Here is a 20,346-nt window from a genome sequence, read left to right on the forward strand (position 1 = left end):
GCAGGGACACCTTCCACTGTCCCAGGCTGCTCCAAGCCCCGTCCAGCCTGGCCTGGAACATTCCAGGGATCCAGGGGCAGCCACAGCTGCTCTGGGCACCCTATGCAGGGAAGAATTTCAGCCTGAGAGAACTGAACTCTTTGTAGTGCCAAGGGTTTCTCTTGAAGCTCCTTTCAGATGCTGCATTTGCCACTTTAAGTTTTGTTGATCCAACCTGAGCAGAAAAATCAAAATATGTTCCTGTTTGGGCTCCATCAGAGCTCTCAGGTGAGTTACAGCCTGGTCCTGGGGGCTGATTTGTATTATTCACACCTTGGCTTCAGGCAGTTCAGGTCTCTGGTGACCCCTTTAGAATGACCACAGGCTGCAATGAGCTCTTGTGCACTGGGTGTGCTCAGCAGCAAAGTGTATCCTGTGCAGGCATGGGATGTGGTTGGGGGGCTGGAGCACAGCTGGCAGGGAGAGGGGGTTTTGTGAGACACCAAATCCTATCCTTTGCCCCATCCCTGGAAGTGTCCAAGGCCAGGCTGGATGGGGTTTGGAGCAACCTGGTCGAGTGGAAGGGGGTTGGAACTTTAAGGTCCCTTCCCAAACCCTTCTGGGAACATCAGGTTGGACTCAGAGCAGTTTGCATTCAGGGAACCCTCGGCGTGGGGGTATTGCTGTGCTGGATGGAGAGATCCTGCTGCTGAGCTCAGCGTCATTAATGCGGGGCTGGGAGTTTGTCAGGGGTCTCTGGGAATCGGGGATGTGGATCCAGTGGCAGCTGGGAGGTATTTGATGCACAACTCAGTTGAGGTCTGCTGTGAATGCCGTGAAACGTCTCCTTTGTGTGTCCTCAGAAAGGAGTTTAATGTGGGCACAGAGGTGCAGCCTGCTGGGGGGCTACAAGCGTGTCTCTGGCAGCCTCTGAAACCCTCCTTCACGTGCTTTTCTGAGTCCTTGATGCTTGAAGATCTGGTTCTGAACAGAGCAGTTTAGTCCTCCCTCGGTTCTTTCCTCGTGGCTGGTTTTTGCCTGGGGTGATGCTCTGTGGGACTGGGCTGCTCATTCTCCCTGACGGTGTCCCCCGGTGAAGGCTTCATTTGAAGGCAGCGCTTCAGAGGCATCTCCAGCTTTTAAACTCAGAGAAAACTTGCATGGCATTATTTCCCGTGGGCCAGCTCCGTGTCCAGGGAACGAGAGGGAGCAGCTGCTCGCTTGCAGTTGGGGGTGCCAAGAGAAGCTTCATTTCCCAAAGCCTGGAGAAAGGGACCCTCAGAGCCACCCCCGGAGCAGAATGCACCCTTCAATTCTTCCCCCCATTTTCAGGAGGGACAAGAGCTGTGAGCTGGTTGCAAACAGCAATGCTCAGCTTCCTCTACCCTTTTTGGCACATCCAGGGACTGAGCTGCTAATTCCAGACACCGTGGTCCGGTTTCTGCAGCGTTTGTTCTCTGCTCCAGCTCCTCCTTGCCCCCCCAGCTCCTCAGCCTTCTGTGTGCTTTGCTCTGTAGCTTACCACCTGGTTTCCCACCCCTGTCTGCTGAGACAGCACATCCCAAGTGGAAATGGATGATGCAAAGTCATGGTAGGCCTGGCTGGAGTGGTGGGTGGTTTGGATATTGAAAATTAACAATGTAATCTGCAGATATACTGACAGTGATGAGCTGCTGCCTTTCACAGAACCACAGAATATGCTGAGTTGGAGGGGACCCTCAAGGATGATCAAATCCAGCTCCTGGCCCTGCACAGACCCCCCACCAATCCCACCCTGGGCATCCCTGGCAGCGCTGCCCAAACGCTCCTGGAGCTCTGGCAGCCTCGGGGCCGTGCCCATTCCCTGGGGAGCCTGGGCAGTGCCCAGCAGCCTCTGGGGAAAGAACCTTTCCCTAATCCAACCTAACCCTGCCCTGGCCCAGCTCCAGCTGCTCCCTGAGTCCTGTCCCTGGCCACAGAGAGCAGAGATCGGTGCTGCCCCTCTGCTTCCATGGTGTGAAACAGATCTGGGGGATGATTTATAATGGCCTTCTGGATTCTTGCTTTTTTTCCTTGACCTTTTCCATCCCCAAGAGCTGAGGGCTCGAGCAGGGTTTGCGTGACAGCAGCCTCTTTGTATTGACTGCACCTTATTGTGAGTAAAATTCAATTTAAAAGCACAATGGCGACTTTGGACTCCAAGCAGGATCCTGCCCCTCCTGATGTGAGGATTAGCCTGATGCTACTTTGCTCTTGGATGGGAGGTCCCCATGGTGCCATCCCACTGAGCCTGCCCACATGGATGTGTGGTGTGTTGCTCTTAGGGCTGCGAGCTCCCGGGAATTTGTAGGTGGAGATCTGACTTCTGCTGGTGTTCTCAGAGCCTCGTGCTGGTGCTGCTCCAGCTGTGCTCCCTCGAGTTCAATAACAGCTCTGGAGTCAACTGGGGAGCAGCTATTGTTCTCAGGGCTTCTCACACATGTATCACTTCAAGGTTTCCCCCTCTTTCCAGTCAAAGTGCTTGGGGATAGAGGAATGAGGGAAGCAAGCTGCCAGTGCCTAATGCGTGTTTCTTGGAGCAAAATGCATTGGTTTATTTTGTTTTAAACAGCTTATTGCAAATGGGGAGCAGCTGTGGATTTTGTGGTGACTTTTTTGTGTTTTAGTTTTTGGAAATGTGGGGTCATCTCCTTATTATTCCATAGCATGGAAATACAAAAAAAAAAAAAAATCTAATTTTCTGATTTTGAAGTATTTCAAAGCAGTTATTTAGACTTAACCAAATTCTTCATTCCCTGATCTATTAAAGCCTATTCAGTAATCAGCCTGTTGAGAAGGAATGTGCAGTTTCCTCAGGGCTCCCTCTTGCCCTCCCCTTCTGAGGCAGAAATTAAGGCAGCCCTCAGTCCCATGCAGCAGATCTGTGATGGGGTTTGGGTATCTGAGTCCCAGTCCTGAGCACAACGTTCCCAGGCACGGGGTGGGATTCTGGGCACTGTCCTGTGCAGGCCCGCGGCTTGGACTCGATGATCCCTGTGGGTCCCTTCCACTCAGGGTGTTGTGATTCTGTGGGATGGGCTGGGAGGCTCCATCCCCAGAGACATTCCATTGTCCCAGTGTCTTGTTTGGGCCTTTAGCCACACCTGAGTGTCCCCAGGGTGCCCGATCTGAGCATCCCTGTGCATCTCCTCCAAGAAACCTGGCCGGGGAGGATTTGGGGTGTAACATAGTAGTGCTAAGATTTGGCTTTAAGCACTTTTCTCCCGAAAAGCAGATGGAAGGATTGTTCCTGTTTGGACTCACCTGAGTGTGCCGTACAGCCTTGGGATAAGGAGGAGGAGCACAATTCCAGGGGTGACATGAGGTCAGTGAGGCTCCAGCTCCAGCCTGGCAATTCATTTCACAGAATCCCAGGATGGTTTGGGTCGGGAGGGACCTCAAAGCCCATCCCATCCCACCCCTTGCCATGGGCAGGGACACCTCCCACTGTCCCCGGCTGCTCCAAGCCCCAGTGTCCAGCCCGGCCTTGGGCACTGCCAGGGATCCAGGGGCAGCCACAGCTGCTCTGGGCACCCTGTGCCAGGGCCTGCCCACCCTCCCAGGGAACAACTCCTTCCCACTATCCATCTTTATTGCTGGGAGAGTGGCTGAGTTCCCAGTGCCTGTGTGTACAGGTGTCCCCGAGGAGCCTGGATTTCAGCACAGCTCCATGGACGCAGGCATCCCCTAACAAAGGAGCAGGCCCTGAGTGTTTTGGGGAAGGGAGGTAATAATAAGCCAGTTTGGCACAGCTCTTTCCTAAGCCTGGCAAGTCAGCCCTGACAACGTAAACAGCTCTTTCGGGGTGAAATGTTGCTTTTCAGCTTCACAGATCTGCTGGCCGAGCTCTCTGCCAAGGCGTGGTGTGAATGAGGTGCCCTGTATTTCCATGCTCGCCTGTCCTGCCCTTTTCCTGCAACAAGCAGATAGCTGCTGGCTCTGCGGGGCTGGCCTGCGGCCTGGGCAGCAGCAGCGGTGCTGTGCTCCGCTGTCAGAGCTGCCCTGAGCGCGGAGGCGTGGGAGGCATCTCCAGATCCCTCCTGGCAGGATCCTCGGGGACTTGCGCAAGTTCTGCTGGGCAGGAGGGGGAACGGGGCGCTTCCCTTGCTGGGGTTACTGTCAGCCCTCACGAAATATCCTCTGCCACCTCCAGCTCCGCCCTGCACACCCCAGCTCCCAGCTCTGAAGTTTGGGAATGCTGCCTTCTAACTCTTGACCTCCCACATGAGTCCAAGAAGCGATGCCCTAAATCTGCTGGCAGTGGCAGCTCACTGATTCCTACGGCATGGCTTGTTAAAAGATCTGAATCTACTAATAGGAATTGGCCTGATAAAAGGGATATTTTTTTTCCTTTTTTTTTTTTTTACCTCCTCACTTAGCAGCTACACGCAGCCCCGGGAATCTAGAAATTAAATTGGCTTTTTGTCAAGCCTCTTCTATGCAACAGCAATGGGACCCCTGCAGTGCGGTGCAGTGTTTCCAATTATATTTTGGGGCATGTTGCTAATTTTTGGCAGACACAGAGAAGCAGGCCAGGCGAATGGCAGGTGGCAGGCTGTTTTCATATTTCACCAGGAGCATGGGGGAAGAGAGAGGGGAGAAGGAGCCGAGCTCCCTGCCAAGAAATGTGACCTCGTGCGAGTGTGAGCAGAAGAGTTTTGGCACGTGGCAGAGGATGGAGGGCTGGGCAGGCATGGCTGAGCCAGTTTACATCCCCTCCTGCTGGGAACACGCACGCAGGGAAGCGGGGCTCAAATAAACACGCTCCGGCAGCGACAGCCTCCAGATCTGGGTCTGGGCACCTCTGGGTCGCGCGTGTGGGGCTGCACCGAGGCTGATGTGCCACGCTGGGGACGGCGGTGCCACCGTGCTCCGCCTCTCTGCTGCTCCGTGCCTCGCTGCCCTGCCCTCTGCACAGCACCAGAACTGGCTTGGGTTCATTCACGTGTTCCCCGCGCCGCTGGTGCGCTCAGCGTGGCACCGGCTCCGCGGGGCTCCCCAGAGCTGTGGCACAGCCTGTGTCTGTGGGCACTGAGGGCAGCAAGGACCGGGAGCTGCTTCCCAGCGCCCGCATCTGCCCCAGCGTGGCTTTGCCCACCAGGACGGAGGTCTGGTGGCGTGAATTTTAGGAGTCAGATCGCAGAATGGGTTGGTTGGAAGGGACCTTAAACACCATCCAGTCATGGGCAGGGACACCTCCCACTGCCCCAGGCTGCTCCAAGCCCCAGTGTCCAGCCTGGCCTTGGACACTGCCAGGGATCCAGGGGCACCCTGTGCCAGGGCCTGCCCACCCTCACAGGGAAGGATTCCTTCCCAATATCCCATCTAATCCTTGCCCTCCTTCAGCTCAAATCCACCTGCCCCCGTGCCCTGAGATGCTGCTGTGTTTGACAAGAGCAGTCAGAGCTACTCTGTGCTCACATCCTGGACCCAAGGATATGTCAGCCAGGAGGACTTTGGGGGAAAAAAGCCCCAAGACTCAGCATGGAGGCTTCTAAATGCTTGATTTAGACAATAAATCCCAAAATAAAATGGTGAAAGCTGTGAAGGAGGGTTATGAGCTATCTTATTCCAGGTCTGTCTGGAGCTGGGTATGTTCTGAAGCTTGCAAGTGTGGTTCTTGTTATAATTGCTGAATGTTGTTCTGATTGCTGAATGTTGTTCTAATCACTGAATTTCGTTCCACAGCAATTATTTCACTGGTAAAACCCAAAAGTCTCTCATTTTGCAAAGACTGTGAGGCGAGACTGGAGATGGCAAGAAAATTTCCAGTAGAGGAAAACCACCGGTGAGTTGGGCATGATGTCAGCAAGTGTTTTTGTTGTGTCTTTTGTAGGGGACTGGACGTGCTCAGGGTTTATTTCAAGTTGGCTTTGCTGCTGTGTGCTGAGAGCTGTTGCCAGAGGTAAATGTGGAGTCATTAAGGTAGGAAAGGAGCTTTAAGGTCCTCGAGTCCAGCTATGAACCATTGGGCCCTCATGGGGACAGAGTTAGTTCTGGTTGACAGGAGACTTTAAAACTCTTTTGTTTACTCTTCCCAGTGGTGTAAGCACCCCAAAAAACACCCCCCAACCATCTCTGCCCCCGCCCCCCATCCCTCTGCCTGTTCAGACACTGCCATCACATCCCATCCTCCTCCTCCTGCCGCTGTTTTGCTGCAGGGACAAGCCCAGATATTTTTGGCACCAGTGCTAATGTTCTTGAAATGCCTTTGAGCTGATAGCAAGCCAGCTAGTCAGGGACTTGTGGGATCCTCAGCGACCTTGTTTCAGAAGCAAATTGTCAGGGTTTCAACCTGTTAATTTGCTTTCTTGCAAGCTGCCTGGAGGGCTTGGGAAGCAGGGCCCTGGTCAGCTGAGATCTTGGCAGGGTGCTTTCAGGAGGAGGTGCTGCCTGAGGACACGGGGATGTTAGTGCTGGGCTGTGCTGCTGCTGGTGGCAGTGTGGTGAGGGCATCCCAACCCCTGCATTGGGCACTGGCTGGTGACCTGGCTGAAACCAGCGATGAGCAGTGTGCCATCAGACCTTCTGCGCTGTGACGGGCTCGGTCTGTGCTTGGTGGTGCTCTTCTGACTCCACCTGAGGGGTGCTGGAGGACAGGATGGGTTTGACATTTCTTCAAGGCATCGTCTCCCAGTGTGGGGTTGTTTTCCCCGCTGAAGGTTTTTCCTGGGTGCGCAGCCTGCATTCTCCTTGTTGTGTGGAGACACGGAGTGTTTAATGGTTAGGTCTGAATTGGCCCGAGGACAAGGTGCCTCTCACCTGGAAACAGCTGTGCAGGATGGAAGGGGGAATGGGTTTGGGTTGGAATGGACCTTACAGCTCATCCCATTCCACCCCCTGCCAAGGGCAGGGACACCTTCCACTGTCCCAGGCTGCTCCAAGCCCCAGTGTCCAGCCTGGCCTTGGGCACTGCCAGGGATCCAGGGGCAGCCACAGCTGCTCTGGGCAGAGATTTCCTCTCTCTGACAGCGAGCGGGATTAGGTTCTTTAAGACTATCCACCCCAAGAAAGCCAGATCCTTATTCCTAGTGAAGGTTATTCCAAAACCCGGAGCAAAGATGAAAAGGGAAGGTCAGCGAGCACTTAGTTAAATGTGCAGAGTGTTGTTAGCCCCAGCACAGCTGCAAGTGTGCCTTGGGCTGAGACACAGCCTTTGTTCTCCTGCCTCACTCCGGCTGGCAGAGAGAGATCTGACACCTTGTTATCTTCTCCAAGCTGTCCCAGCATGGTCTGTGCTCCTGGGGCCACTGGAATTCACCCAGGGCCCTCGGAATGGGAAGATGCTTTAAACGGGAAGCATTTAAATGTGGCTTTCCAGCATCTTCATCCCCAAGCCCTTGCTTATTCCCGGAGTGAACAAATCCAAATAGCCCCGCTCCTCCCCCAGAGCGTGTGGCACCACCTGGAGCCTTGTGGCACAGTGGAGACTGGGTTACACATTTCCCCAGGGCTTGCAATATCCAGTTAAAATAAAGGCAAGGCACTTGGAAATTATTTTGGGAGGACAAGTTTATAGCCCCCATTCCCCCTCCTGATGAAGATCTTCATGGAGCTGTCAGGACAGGATGGATGATACCTCTCACCCCTTACCCGGGACTTGCAAGCCGTTAGCAATTTCGCAAAGTAAAGTGGGAATTTGGTAACTCCCCTCCACACAGCCTCTTTCCCTCGGTTTTGTTTTGCTATTTGTTTTTCAAACTGTGATTAAAGCTACGAAAGCTTCGGCTCCGCTGTCTGTAAACGGTGTGCCCATGTTTGTGCTGGCATTTGAACCAGAACCATCTCCCTCAGGAACCCCAGGGAGCTGGGGAGGGCAATCCCCCCCTGGAATGATAAAAGCTAGAGCACTTGCCCACTAATAAATTTAGGTGCTAATGCCTTGTTTTTGTGCTGTTTGGTTGCCATAGAGATGGGGCCGCCTGAACTAATGGGTTTGTTGTGTGAAGTTCAGTACACATTTGCCAAATGTTCTGTTTCTCTTGTTACCTCTCTGCTTTTTTCTTTCTCCCCTCTCCCCGTGCCATGGAGCAAATGAGTTTGGAAGCAAAGCCATTCCACCCCCCAGGAACAGAGGATCCCAGGAAAGGAGCTTGCGGAGATAGATGTGGTTTTAAAGAGGTTGTTATCCTGTTCTGTACACCACAGGCCAAGGGCTAACAGGGGCACTGGCACCTGTCTGCCCAGGCCGTGGTGGCACAGGCGCCCATTTCATTCCTGCACGGAGAGCTCCCATTGCTGGGCTCAGCCGATGGACGGGGTGTCTCACTAGGAGCCCCTGCTTGTGCACAGAACATTCACCAGGAGCAGCTTTCCTTGGATGGACTGACAGTAAAACACGATCAATAGGTGGTTTTGTTTGGAACAGCGACTTCCCCGTTCCTGCCTGGTGACAAATCTCATCTCTGCTTTGTTTATGAAGTAGAATTTTTACTTTAAGGCTTGGAGCCTCTCTCTGTCACAGTATCCAGCAGCCAAAGGAGGCCCTGACTCTCTCGTCCCTGTCGCAAAGGCAGTGGCATTCCAGGGAATTGTGGAGTGTTGGGACCAGCAGGGTGGCACGGGCAGGTGATGGAGGAGGTGAAGGATCTGCTGCCCAGCAAGTGGCACTGCAGGGAAGAGGGAACCAGTGAGGGGTTGCTCTTGGGGGTCCCCAAGACCCTTAAATGGGCTGCCCCATCCCTGGGAGTGTTCCAGGCCAGCATGGACAGGGCTTGGAGCAGCCTGGTCCAGTGGAAGGTGTCCCTGCCCATGGCAGGGGGTGGAATGGGAAGAGTTTTAAGGTCCTTTCCAACCCAAACCATTCCATGATTCCAACACCCTCCAGTGCTACCTGGGAGCTGTCATTCAGGGGAACTCATTCCATGCATCCATGTGTGTTCCTCCTGAATTTGGACTTGGACTCAGATCTTTTTATGTAGGGATCACTGGAAATCCACCAGTGCTGAGGGGTTTTTGTGTGTGTGTGTGTGTCAGAACCTCCCCACTCACAGCACCAACCTGCACTTTCATTTAGAAAAGCCAAAAAACCCAGCAAAACCCCAAAGCTCTGAACAAATTTTTATTTTTCAAAGATTAAACGCTTGGTGCCTGCCAAGCACTAAACTGAAAGGTTTGTTGCCAAAATATCCTTTTCCAAAACACCTTCTTTTTAAAGTTCCTGCTTGCTTTAAAAAAAAAAAAAAAAAGAGAGAACAAAAAGAGGGAGAATTGCTCAAGCAATTTTAGAGGAATAGCTCTAAAAGAAGTGGCTTTCCCAGGATGATTTTGCTGAAGGTGGGAATGGAGTGAACTGCGCAGGAGGACAGTTCTGGATGCCGACAATCAGATTGCTGATCCTTGAAGCATGCACATGCAGCTGGCTTTTGCTTTCCCAGCTGATCCTGCTGAAACTAGGGAAAAGCAGTGCTGGGTTAACAGTTGGACTCGAAGATCTTCGAGGTCTTTTCCAACCTGAAGGATTCTGGGAATCTTTTGAGCTGAGGAGAGCGCCAGGATCTGTTTTAACCCCCGCGGGCTGATGTAGCCCTGGCTGTGGGGGGGGGATGTGACACCCGTGTTCCAGGTGCCACAAGGAACTCCTGATGCTGCCTTTCCCTGCCCTTCCCAAGCCTGTGGTGGCAGCACGTTTCCTGGGATGCGAGGGAATTTATTTTGGAGGCGGAGAGGAGAGGAAAACGGACTTGTCAGGAAACTTGGCTGGAGTTGTTTGAGCGAGGCCGACTGGAAAACAGCTGTGCGTGCACTGAACAGAGACTGCACCCTGCACTGCCAGGGTGGGCTGGCAGGAAAGTCCTTTTGCTCCGTTTTTTTTTTTTTAAGAAATAGAAATACAAGACCTGATTGGCAGCCTGGGAGGAGAAACCTGGGGCACCTGAGGGCCTGGACTGACAGGAGCATCCCAAAACACTCCTCAGTCCCTTGAGGTCTCTGTTACCCCAAAAAGTGCCAGTCCTCGTGCAGCTGGTTCAGAACAAAACTGCAGAGCAGGTGTTGGAAGGGTCAGGTGAGTAGGTCAGAAGTGAGCTGCACTTAAAAACCCCTCCCCTTTGTTAGGGGTGTATAAATAAAGTGATGTAAACCCAAACTGCCCGGCCACGCCGAGACCTTCGCTTTGCGAAGCCTTTGCCTTACTTTTGATGTTAGATGAACATCTAGTGAGCTTAATTAAAGTTTAATTAGTGTAAGTAGGGTAAATGTGGTAGGTCAGCAGGCACAGCAGATGCTAAAATACTGTCGGCAATAATCAACCTGACCAAAAAGAAAAAAAAAAAAAGGGAAAAATTCCCTTGTTAAAAAATAAATGCCTCTAAGTGACTGGTTCAGACAAGTCATCTCTCAGGGGTGGTTTTTTACTTTCTTTCCCCAGGCAATACTGACCAATTGAGAGCAAATCCTGTTCCTTCACATCGGTGAAAAAAGGAAAAATCAGTTTTTGTCCCTCACTGTGCTCTGGAATTTTGCCCCAAATGCTTTTCTGGAGTCTGGGCATATGCCATGGGGAGATGTCTCACTGCTTTCTGCTCTTCTTTTCTCTCCAGTCGAGAGCCACACGGTGAGGGCTGTGGTTCCACAGCCCAGCCGAGTTTATTAAGGATCTGAAAGCCATTTATTAAGGGCTTTCAGTGAAATTCAGCACTGCATCACCAGCCTGGCTGCCTGTTGTTGCTTAGGATGTCCTTCGCAGCTATGGGTGATGTTTCCTTGACTTTGAAATGAAATTTGGATGTGACTTGGGTATTTTGGCATGCAGGTATCTGTGTTTATCTGTGGTGGTCTCTGTTTTTTGTCCTGCTGGGTGCTGGTGGCAGCACAGCCTGAGCCATCGAGTTTTGTGGATGAACCCTTGACCTGTTCTTGGATGTGCTCTTGGATCAGGAATCCCACTCTGGCCACGAGGTTCTGGTAAGCCACAGCATTTTGCAGTTGGCTCCAGCAAAGATTCAGCTCGTTTCTTATTTTTATCTGTCTCGATTGGATCATCCCTAAAAATAATCTGCAATGCAAGATACCGCAGTGCTGAATTCCCCAGCTGAGCAAGGGGAACATGTCGAGAGGCTTTCTTGGATCAAAGGCCTCGGAGAGGAGCCAGAAGCGAAAGCCAGGCTAAAGTTCAGGAGCATCCCTCGGATGCAGAGGGTAGCAGCACACAGAAAGCTGCTGCTCTCGTGAGGCTTTCTTGGGCTTTGGGCTGTGCAGCAGCCAGGCTGCAGGGAATGTGAAATGCCTCCTCCCCGGGGATCCTGTAATGGCTGGGAAAGCGGAGACGAGCAGGAGGTATTTAGGGCAATGGTCTCAGACACAACAGGCTCAGGGTGTGCCCCCAGAAGCCGTGGGTCAGACATGGGCTAGCAATTCCAGTGGCCAGCAGAGCCTGCTCTTGGAGCCTGCTGGAGCTTCCGTGTGGAGCCCCCAGCAGCGAGCACTGCAGGCCTGGAAAAACACGCCAGCAAAATCTGCCAACGAGGGGGAACGTGTGCTCCTGGTTGGTTCGAGAGGTCTCAGATGGAGGGAAACTTCCCTTCCCAGAAGCACACGAGGAAAGGACGCCTCTCTGGGCTCCATGGAGGTCCTCTCCAAGTTTAGTGTTCTGTGATGGCATGAGATGGAGGCGTGAGGGGCCCTAAGGCCTTCTAAAGTGTCCTTGAACCCAAGCACAGTAAGCTCCCCTGTCAGCTGGAACTACGGGCAGATGTCTGCGCTCACACAGCTGTTTCTGGGTGACCCTGCTGGACAAGGGACGCTGGGGAGGCGATGAGCTGATGTCTGGGACGCTGCAAGGCCTTGAAAGCAAAATGCAGCACGGGAGATGAGGCAGAGCCGCACTAACGCACAGGCTGCTCCTGGATAAGCAGAGCTGCCTCCCCCCTCTGGGTCAGGGCTGCTGGGACCACCCAGCCCAGGGCTCCTGGAGAGCCACCCCTGCTGTTCTGCTCCGTGGGAGCTCCGCGTGGCCGCAGCAATGCCTCCGCGGTGCAGGGCCAGGGCAGGACACAGGACACGGGACACGGCCCCTCCGTCAGGGCACTTGGCTCCATTTCCTGCCCAGGCACCACCCTCTCTTTCCATTTGGCTGAGGGAATGTTTAATTATTATTATTATTATTGTTATTTTTAAATAGAGCAGTTTCGACAACGTGAACTAACGTGCCCTTGTGGGCACATGGGCAAGCTGAGGCATTTCCTGCCAACACAGACTCTTTTATCACTGCTTATTGGTGTCACCTGCCTCAAACCCTGACGGGGAGAGTGCTTTATTTTCTTTTTTGTTTCTTTTTTAATGAGCTGTTCAGTCCCCTGATTTCTAGGTTTCCAAGAGACTTAAAGCAAAGCGAGACCTTTTAGGTCAAATTAAACGTTTTGGGTCAAGAAAACTTTGTTTTTGAAATCCAGCTAAGGAATATGAACTTTCAGTTTAGGATTAGCCTAAACCAATTTTTTGCAGGTGTTTTTTTTCTTCCTGTTTATTTGTAGAAATGAAAGGGAAAAGCTCTGCCCTGGAGTAGTGCAGCTCCCTTTCCTGGTGTTCCACCCGGGATGAGCGTCCTGAGAAGGGAACGGAGCTGGGCAAGGCTCTGGAGCTCAAGGCACAGGACAAGAAGGAATGGCTAGTGAGGTTTAGAGCAGAAATTGGGAATAATCTCCCCACTGGAAGGTCAGTCAGGCATTGGACCAGGCTGCCCAGGGCAATGATGGAGGCATTTCCCTGGGAACATTCAAAAGGCGTGTGGATGTGGTGCTCAGGGGAATGGTTTAGTGGTGTTGGATTCATGGATGGACTTGGTGATTTTGGAGGTCTTTCCCAACCTCAACGATTCTGTGATTCTTTTGGTTAAAAGGAAATGGAAACACAAATAAAAAAGGATTAACCTGCTGTTTGCAATGCTGGGCGTGCTCTGGTTTGGGGACAGCTTTCCCCTCCCCTCCCCAGATGAAAACTCGAATCCATGCTTGCTGTATTTTAGTTTTGCTCCATTTTTACCCTAAAAAAAGTGTGTTAATAAGCATTTCTTTGCAGCTAGAGAGCCACTTCCAGATGTGTTTATCCCGAGTGTCCTCGTCCTGTGTGCCATTTGGTCATGCTGAGCTCGAGAGGGAGCTTGTCCTGGACCCCGCTCAGAGGATGTTGCTGCAGGAGCCACTGCTCTGAGCAAAGCGCTGTGGAAACATCCAGGAGACGTCTGTTCTCACCCTGATCCCTGAAATGTGTCCCTCATAAACACAGCCAAATGATTCGGGTGCTTTGTCTGCGCAGAGCGGGGGGAGCTGCTGTGGGCACTTTGAGAGCTGGAGTGTCTTGTTTGGCATGTCAGGTCTCAGCACTGGAGTGCACAAAGAGAGGGCTTTGCATCTCGTCATTTATAATTCAGCCCAAGAAATGCACTAATACTCTTATCAGAATGGGGAACGTCGCTCAAAGCACAAAAGCACGAGTCACCCAGGAACAGGCAGACATTGAGGGCTGCTGCTCTCCCTGCCTCTGGAGTAACAGCCAAGAATCAGGGAGATTTTCTCCTAAACAAATGTTTCGCTGTTGTGTGTGTGAATAAATACAATTTCTCTCTCTCTCTCTTTTTTTTTTTAAGCAGGCCAAGGAAGGAAAGGAAAAGCTGAAGTGCCTGAGGTGCAGGGAAGCATTTTGCTCTATTCCCTCACTTTGCTAAGTGCCAGCTGTGTTTGCCCACTGCAGAGTAAGAGCAGGAGGGCTGAGGATTCGGGATGGGAGGAATTTTGTCACAGCTGTCCCTGGTCATGGGACCTCTGGTTCTGCTGGAGGTTTGGTGGCCAGGCAGTGAAATCAGGGGGTTCAGGGAGATAAGCCCACCCCATCCAGGTGGGAAGGGGCTAGGGGCAACCCAGTCTAGTTGGAACCAGGTGATCTTTAGGGTCCCTTCCAATCCATGGCATTCAGTGTTCCTGTGGCAGGGAAGGAGGTGGTGGAGAAGCTTCTCTGTGAGCAGCACAGGATGGTTTTGAGTGCCCCCTAAAGCGCTTCAGCTCAGAGTGAGAAAGAAAAAAGTCCCACTTGGGAATGCTCATGCATTTGCCAGGGTTGCTGTGGCCACAGTATGTCCTGGGGAGCATGGCACCCGCCCACGGCTCATTTAACAAGCCCTGGGTGGCAAAGAAAGCAGGAACTGCCCTTCAAAACCCCATGAAAAGACCTTCTCCTGCAGTCTCCCGGTGCTGATGAAGCCCAGCTTCACGGGCCACAGGGGAAGCCATAAAGCTGCTGTCGTGATCCCGGTGCTGGAGCCAAAGGCAGCTGGAAGGCTGTGGAGAGGCTCTCAGTGACTCCAGTGTGCTGTGAGGTGGGGCCCAGGCCATTAAAGCTCCACGGGGACAGGCGAGGGGAGGAAAGATGTGTGGGAGTAGGACTGCAAATCCCTCGCTGAAACTGTTTGTTCTCTTATTTTTAATCTCCAGCACCACTGGACACAGTCCCTCTGGAGGGGCTGCCAGACCACTGAGTGCTCCATCCCTGCCCTCCAGACACCCTCTTCCTGGAGGAAAGTCGGCAACTTTGGGTTTATTCCATTTTCTCACCCGTGCCAAAGCCTCTTTAATATCAGGTTTGCTGTGGGTTTGTTTGGGTTTGGTCCCACAAACGCCTCCGGGGCAGGTCAGTCCATCTCCCAAGCCACCCCTCAGCTGTGCCTTTGGAGCTCACAAAATCCAAGGAGACCTCCGTTGTTCTGCTCGAGCATCCCTCCCCACGAGAGTCCCAAGTGGTGGGAAGCATTAGGGAATGTTACTGGTGAACAATAGTCGTCTGGTGGCGACGCTGGTGATTTCCCTCGTACAAAAGGCTGCTGCATCCTCTGTGATAATTCCCCTTTCTTTTCCTCCTTGTTGGCTTTGTGGCTTTGTGATTTATTTGCGGGCTGGCAGGCGTCCACAGCCCTGCAGGAAATGGATGTCTGCTCTGGTGTTTGGGGGGGGGGGGGGGGCACATAAATGTGTAATTTTCCCACTACATTAATTACAGGCGTTTCTCCCTGGCTGGAGCAGCTCCATGGTTTCTGTGCCCTTTTGGTTTGCTCTCCCCAGCCAGACTGAGAGAATTCATAGGGAACCCCAGCTCTGACATCCTCAGCTGAGCTGAGGGAAAAGTTAAAGAACTTGGCCACAAGAACTGTAGAGGGGAAACTCACTGGTCTTTTTTACCTGATAGTAACTCCACGACAGCAGCATGGCCAAGCTTTCCCTGGCTATTCCTCCTGCTGACACTTTGCTCAAGGATAAAAGTGGTTTGCCCTAAGAAAACAACCCTCTTGCTATGGAAAAGCAATCGCAGAGCAATTTACCTTGGAATAGCTGTGCTACTTAATTCCTGGCTCCTGGAGAGAGACCCAGCTGAACTTGGAGCAAAGAAAGGAAACCCGAGGCAAAATTCAGTGTGGTTGTATCAGGTTTTGTTGGAGGAAAGGCTGGAAAAGGCACCGTGGGGCCCTGGCACAGGGTGCCCAGAGAAGCTGTGGCTGCCCCTGGATCCCTGGCAGTGTCCAAGGCCAGGTTGGAGCAGCCTGGAACAGTGGAAGGTGTCCCTGCCCATGGCAGGGGATAGAACAGGATGAGCTCTAAGGTCTCCTCCAACCCAAACCAGTGTGGGATTCTGTGGTCTGGGACAGCAGTGGAACCAAAACTCATAATTTCCAGCAGATTGAAAGTACCCAAGGTGTCCCTTGGCTTGTAACGTGGCTTCTCCATGGATTCCTGATGAAACATGTGTCCTGCTGTGATTTTTGTTGGTTTTGTCCTGCCAGAAGTGGGGGTGGAGGATCAGGGATGTCTGCAAGGACAGGGCACAAACCTGAGCCAGCTCGGTGGCAGGAAACCAGGAGGGAGGTGAGGATCTGTGACGGAGGAACATCCAGGGATGCAGGATTCTGGGATCTCACCTCCTGTTTGGAGTCATTGCCTGGGCTCTGCTGGGATGTGTCTTGTTCTTTTTGGGGCTGGGAGCGTTCCACCCACAAAGCTTCTCCCAGGGGTCCCAGCTAAGCCTTCGAGGTAAATCTCTCCAGATCCACATCAAAATTAGGCATCTTACTGTGTTTGTTCTGCGTCATCCCTGTAAATCTTGAGCACCTTCCATGCCCTCTGTCACATTTCACTTTCAGAGCCCAGCCCACGTGTGGGGCACGTGCTCCACCAGTCTGTGTGGGCTTGTGCAGGGCTGTTGTTGCATTCCTGTGGCCCATGGCAGCGGGTTGGGGCTGGGACAGAGCCGTCAGGAGCTGGGTTTCCTTGGGAAAGCACCCACCTGACCATGAGCACGGCGTGGCTGGGCCTGGACATGCAGGCTGCTCTTACATCTGCACGTGGCCTGGCCTTACTGAGAGGTGCAGGCTCTCCTGGGGAGGGAAGGATGCCCTGGTGAAGTCTATTTCACAGAATCCCAGAATGGTTTGGGTTGGAAGGGACCTTAAATCCCATCCAGTGCCACCTCCTGCCATGGGCAGGGACACCTTCCACTATCCCAGGGTGCTCCAAACCCCAGTGTCCAGCCTGGCCTTGGACACTGCCAAGGATCCAGGGGCAGCCCCAGCTGCTCTGGGCACCCTGTGCCAGGGCCTCACTGCCCTTATACTAAAGAATTTCCTTCTAAATCATCTTCCCCTGATGTGAGTTTAGGCTCTAAACACAAACACCATTAGCAGCAACAGGCTCTGTGCCCTTAACTCCCTGCCCTGCTCTGAGAGCAGCAGCCCCAGCAGCAAACATCCCTCCCTCCATCCTCTCCTCTGAGTCCTTAGCCAGAGGAGCTGCACCCCCTGCCATCACACCGTGGCATTTAGTGTAAATCTCATCCCCTCCCTTTCCCATTTGGCCGGTTTGGGAGTTTATTCACCATTAAAGCCTTTCCTTTCACAGGCTGTTGCAAAGGTAGGGATTTATTTGGGCACGAATTTACTGCCCTTGTCAGTGACAAGGAGGGGCTGCTGTGATGCTGATACAGCCATCAGCTATAGAAACACCATTCTGGGCCCTGCAGGGGGGAAAGGGATTCAGGGCAGGTGTAAAAGTGGGCCAGGCATGACAGAGAATAGAGGAGGACAAGTGTGCTCTGCTTCCAGAGGCACGGGGAGCCTGTGGGAAGGTGCTGAGCAGGAACTGTAGCAGGACATCACAGGTACTGGAGGCAGCCAGAGAAACATCCAGTGTTTATATCCTCTCTGCAGTGAGCTCATGGCAAGTTGGGATTGGCCAGGAAGTGGGTCAGGATGAAGCAGGGTGAAGCAAACAGAACCTGAAGTCCTTGAGCGAGGCCCCTTCCCCCCTGCCAAGGCCGTGCCGAAGCTCTCGTGCTCTTCCCTGCTCCAGCACCCTCCCGCCAGCCCCTCGGAGAGCTGGATGCTCCTGCGGCCCCAGCCTGGGGACTGCATGTGGGCAGAGTGGGGCTTCCTGCACAGCAACACCCTCTGGGCACTGCTCAGCTCAGTGACCGGCACGCGCCTGTCCATCGTGTCCAGCTCTGGGTCACAGGCTGGGCTGCGGCGTCTCTGGGTGGGGCCGGTGTCTTTGGCCAGCCCAGAGGCACAGCTGGTGGAGGGGAGGCAACGTCCACGTGGCCACCACGGGTGGGAGATGCAACGAGTCAAGAGAGCCCCCGCTGCTGCCGCTGCTTCTCTGGGCACCCTCCCCACCCTCCCAGGGAACAATTCCTTCCCCATATCCCATCCGGCAGCGGGAAGCCATTCCCTGTGTCCTGTCGCTCCATCCCTTGTCCCAGGTCCCTCTCCAGCTCTCCTGGAGCCCCTTTAAGCCTGGAAGGGGCTCTGAGGTGTCTCTGGAACCTTCTCCAGGTGGGCACCCCCAGCTCTCCCAGCCTGGCTCCCTGAGCATCCTCGTGGCCTCCTCTGGACCCTGCTCCGAGGCTGCTGGTATCAACCACGAAATAGAGAAAACATTGCACTAGATTGCCCTGGGCTCCCATCAGGTCTGGCAGTCTGTTGTTCCTTAAGTGGAGGGGGAAAAAAGGAGAAAGAACACTTTCTCACACACACTGACTGCTACAACAACGTGAAGTGTTTTCCTCCTGGAGAGCCCTTCCTCCCTCTCCAGTGCCTTCCTCCCGGCAGCAGAGCAGGAGTCAAGCAGCGCCGTGCCTCCTCCTGCGGGCACCCAGCACTCCAGCTCCACGCTCAAGGATTCCTCGAAGCCAGGGCTGCGTGGGGAGAGCTCGGGGAGGGCACTCGGAGCCCCCCACCCGTGAGCAGCGCTGGGGGCCGCGCGCTGCCAGAGGCGCCGAGCAAGGAATGTCAAGGAGCATTAGGGAGATGACTGGAGGCCTGGAGTGCAATGGGAAGCAACTGCTGTTCCCAAGCAGGCTGCGACTGCTCAGCCCTACTAATCAGATTTTGGGGGATGCTCAGCTGGCTCTTGCTGTGGGGAGCTCGGGGTGTGTTTTGGTAACAGGGTCTGTGTTCCGGCGGGGAAGGAGAAGGCTCCTGATTTAATGCCCAGAGAACTGGTTCTGTTGGTGGAAGGGGAGGAAAAGGACATGTGGAAACCTCTGTATCCCCATTACAGCCCTCTGTGGGTCATTTAAAGCAAGCAAGGCAAGGCTGGGTGCTCCCTGAGGGTGTCCAAACCCAGCCAGATCTGCTGCCTGGCTCTGACGCCAGAGCCGTGGCCACTCGGCCACTCGGAGCCCCTGCTGGAAAACCAGCCTCATCCAGCAGCATCATGCCATCTTCATCATCCCTTCACCCCGCTCGCGTCAGCCCTGCCCCCCATTCCCAAAGCACCCTTTTGATCCCAGGAGCTGCAGTTCAGGGATCCATCTCTGAGCCGAGGGAAGTGGGGATCCTTTGCACAAGGTTTTAATTAGCAAAGGCTCGCGTGATTTTTTTTTTTTTTTTTTTTTTTTTTTTGCAGGATTTGCTCCGTGGCAATTCCAGCGGGGGAAGAAAAGTTTGCTTCCATTCCCCAGCGCTCGGTGGAAGCAGCTTCCGTCAGCGCTGCCTGTGCTCTCGGCGGTGCTGGATATGGCAGGTCTATTTTTAGAAGCCAGGGTTGCCATGGCAACCCAGTGTATTTTTTTTCCCCCTGTTAAATATAGCAGCTGTTGCAGGGAACTCTTGTCCTCCTGGATGTAAAGGCTGTGTTTTTGCCCTCTGACAGAGCTCAGGGTATTAGAGGCAGACGAGAAAGGATGATTAAATAAGCGGAAGCCCAGAAGAAACCGTGGATCTGTAATTACACGGAGGGGTTTGGGATGCAGCCGTGCGTGTCTGCAGCTCCCGTGCTAAAAATGGTGTGGGGACAGGGATAGGGGAGCTTTTCCATGTGGGGCTCCATGAAACCACCCAGCCACCCTCTCTCAGCTGCAGGACTGTGTTGCATCCCAAAGCAGTTACATGCCCAAGCTTTGGGGTTCAGTGGGAAGCAAACTGACTCTGTTTATTTTTTTTTATTTTTATATTTTTTTTAACTTACTGGATCCCTGTAAGATGCAAACATGTCCCATCAAAGGGCTGGTTTCCATCTCCTGGCAGGAGGGAGAAGGAGAGGGGTGGGGAGCACAACTGCTCAGGCCAAGGGCAGTCTGTCCGCTGGGAGATGGAGGTCTTTTGTTTAATTAACTAGTCCTTGCCTCATTAAATGAAGAAGGAAACCAGAGAACAGCACGACACGAGCGGGGCTTAGGATCGCTGAAAGTTTCCTTAAAAAGTGGATGCACCAACAAACAAACACAGAACCAAATTTAAACCAGCTTGAGTTTAAAGTATCTGCGGAGGTCACTGTGACCAAGGCTTTGAATGGGAATAACACATCTCTGGGAGCCTTATCTGCTCCCTGAGCTATCGTGAGAGGCATCTACTGCTGGGGATGTTATTGCTTTTCTGACTTTCATAGCAGGAGCAGCGCTTCAGCAAGCAGAAAGCTGCAGGGGAAGAGCCGCCTCTGTGGCCGTCGGGGGCTGGAGCTCACCCCAGAACTGCTCCCTGCCTGTGTCCCGGCCCCTCAGCAGCCCTGCAGGGTGCTTTGGAGGGATGGGGCATTCCCCAGCGCTCCAGCATCCTCTGGCCCAGGGCATAAATACGGGGCTCGTCCCTCGGGAAGCGCTGCCTGTCCTGAAGGAAGGCAAGGCTGCCACACCACATTTGAAGATTTCCTTGCCTCCCTCAGGGAGTGGGTTGTCAGGGGCTTCTGGCCCAGAAAATGGAGCTTGCAGCTGGGAGGGAGGTTCAGGGCAATCATTTCAGATGCTGCTTTGGTTTAAATCCAGCACAGGGTGGAGGGAGGACGGTGGAGTGGGCACAGCTCCAAAAATACATGTTTGTACATGGAATGGTTTGGGTTGGAAGGGCCTTTAAAGACCATCCAGTCCCACCCCCTG

At 53.4% G+C, this 20,346-nt stretch overlaps 1 long non-coding RNA gene across 3 annotated transcripts; it reads left to right on the forward strand.

Moving 5' to 3' along the window:
* Window positions 1-3,229: 3,229 nt before the first annotated feature.
* On the forward strand, window positions 3,230-20,346 carry LOC125328942. 3 transcript variants are annotated; one of them, XR_007204971.1, is made up of 5 exons: window positions 3,230-3,322; window positions 5,686-5,785; window positions 13,015-14,308; window positions 14,424-14,569; window positions 18,882-20,346. It is a non-coding gene; the product is annotated as an uncharacterized LOC125328942 (long non-coding RNA). The 3 variants fall into 3 exon arrangements; XR_007204970.1 differs by lacking the exons at window positions 3,230-3,322; window positions 5,686-5,785 and having other exon boundaries at window positions 9,252-14,308; XR_007204972.1 differs by lacking the exons at window positions 3,230-3,322; window positions 5,686-5,785 and having other exon boundaries at window positions 9,252-13,687.

This window comes from Corvus hawaiiensis, chromosome 7, assembly GCF_020740725.1.
Source record: "Corvus hawaiiensis isolate bCorHaw1 chromosome 7, bCorHaw1.pri.cur, whole genome shotgun sequence".
NCBI lineage: Eukaryota > Metazoa > Chordata > Aves > Passeriformes > Corvidae > Corvus > Corvus hawaiiensis.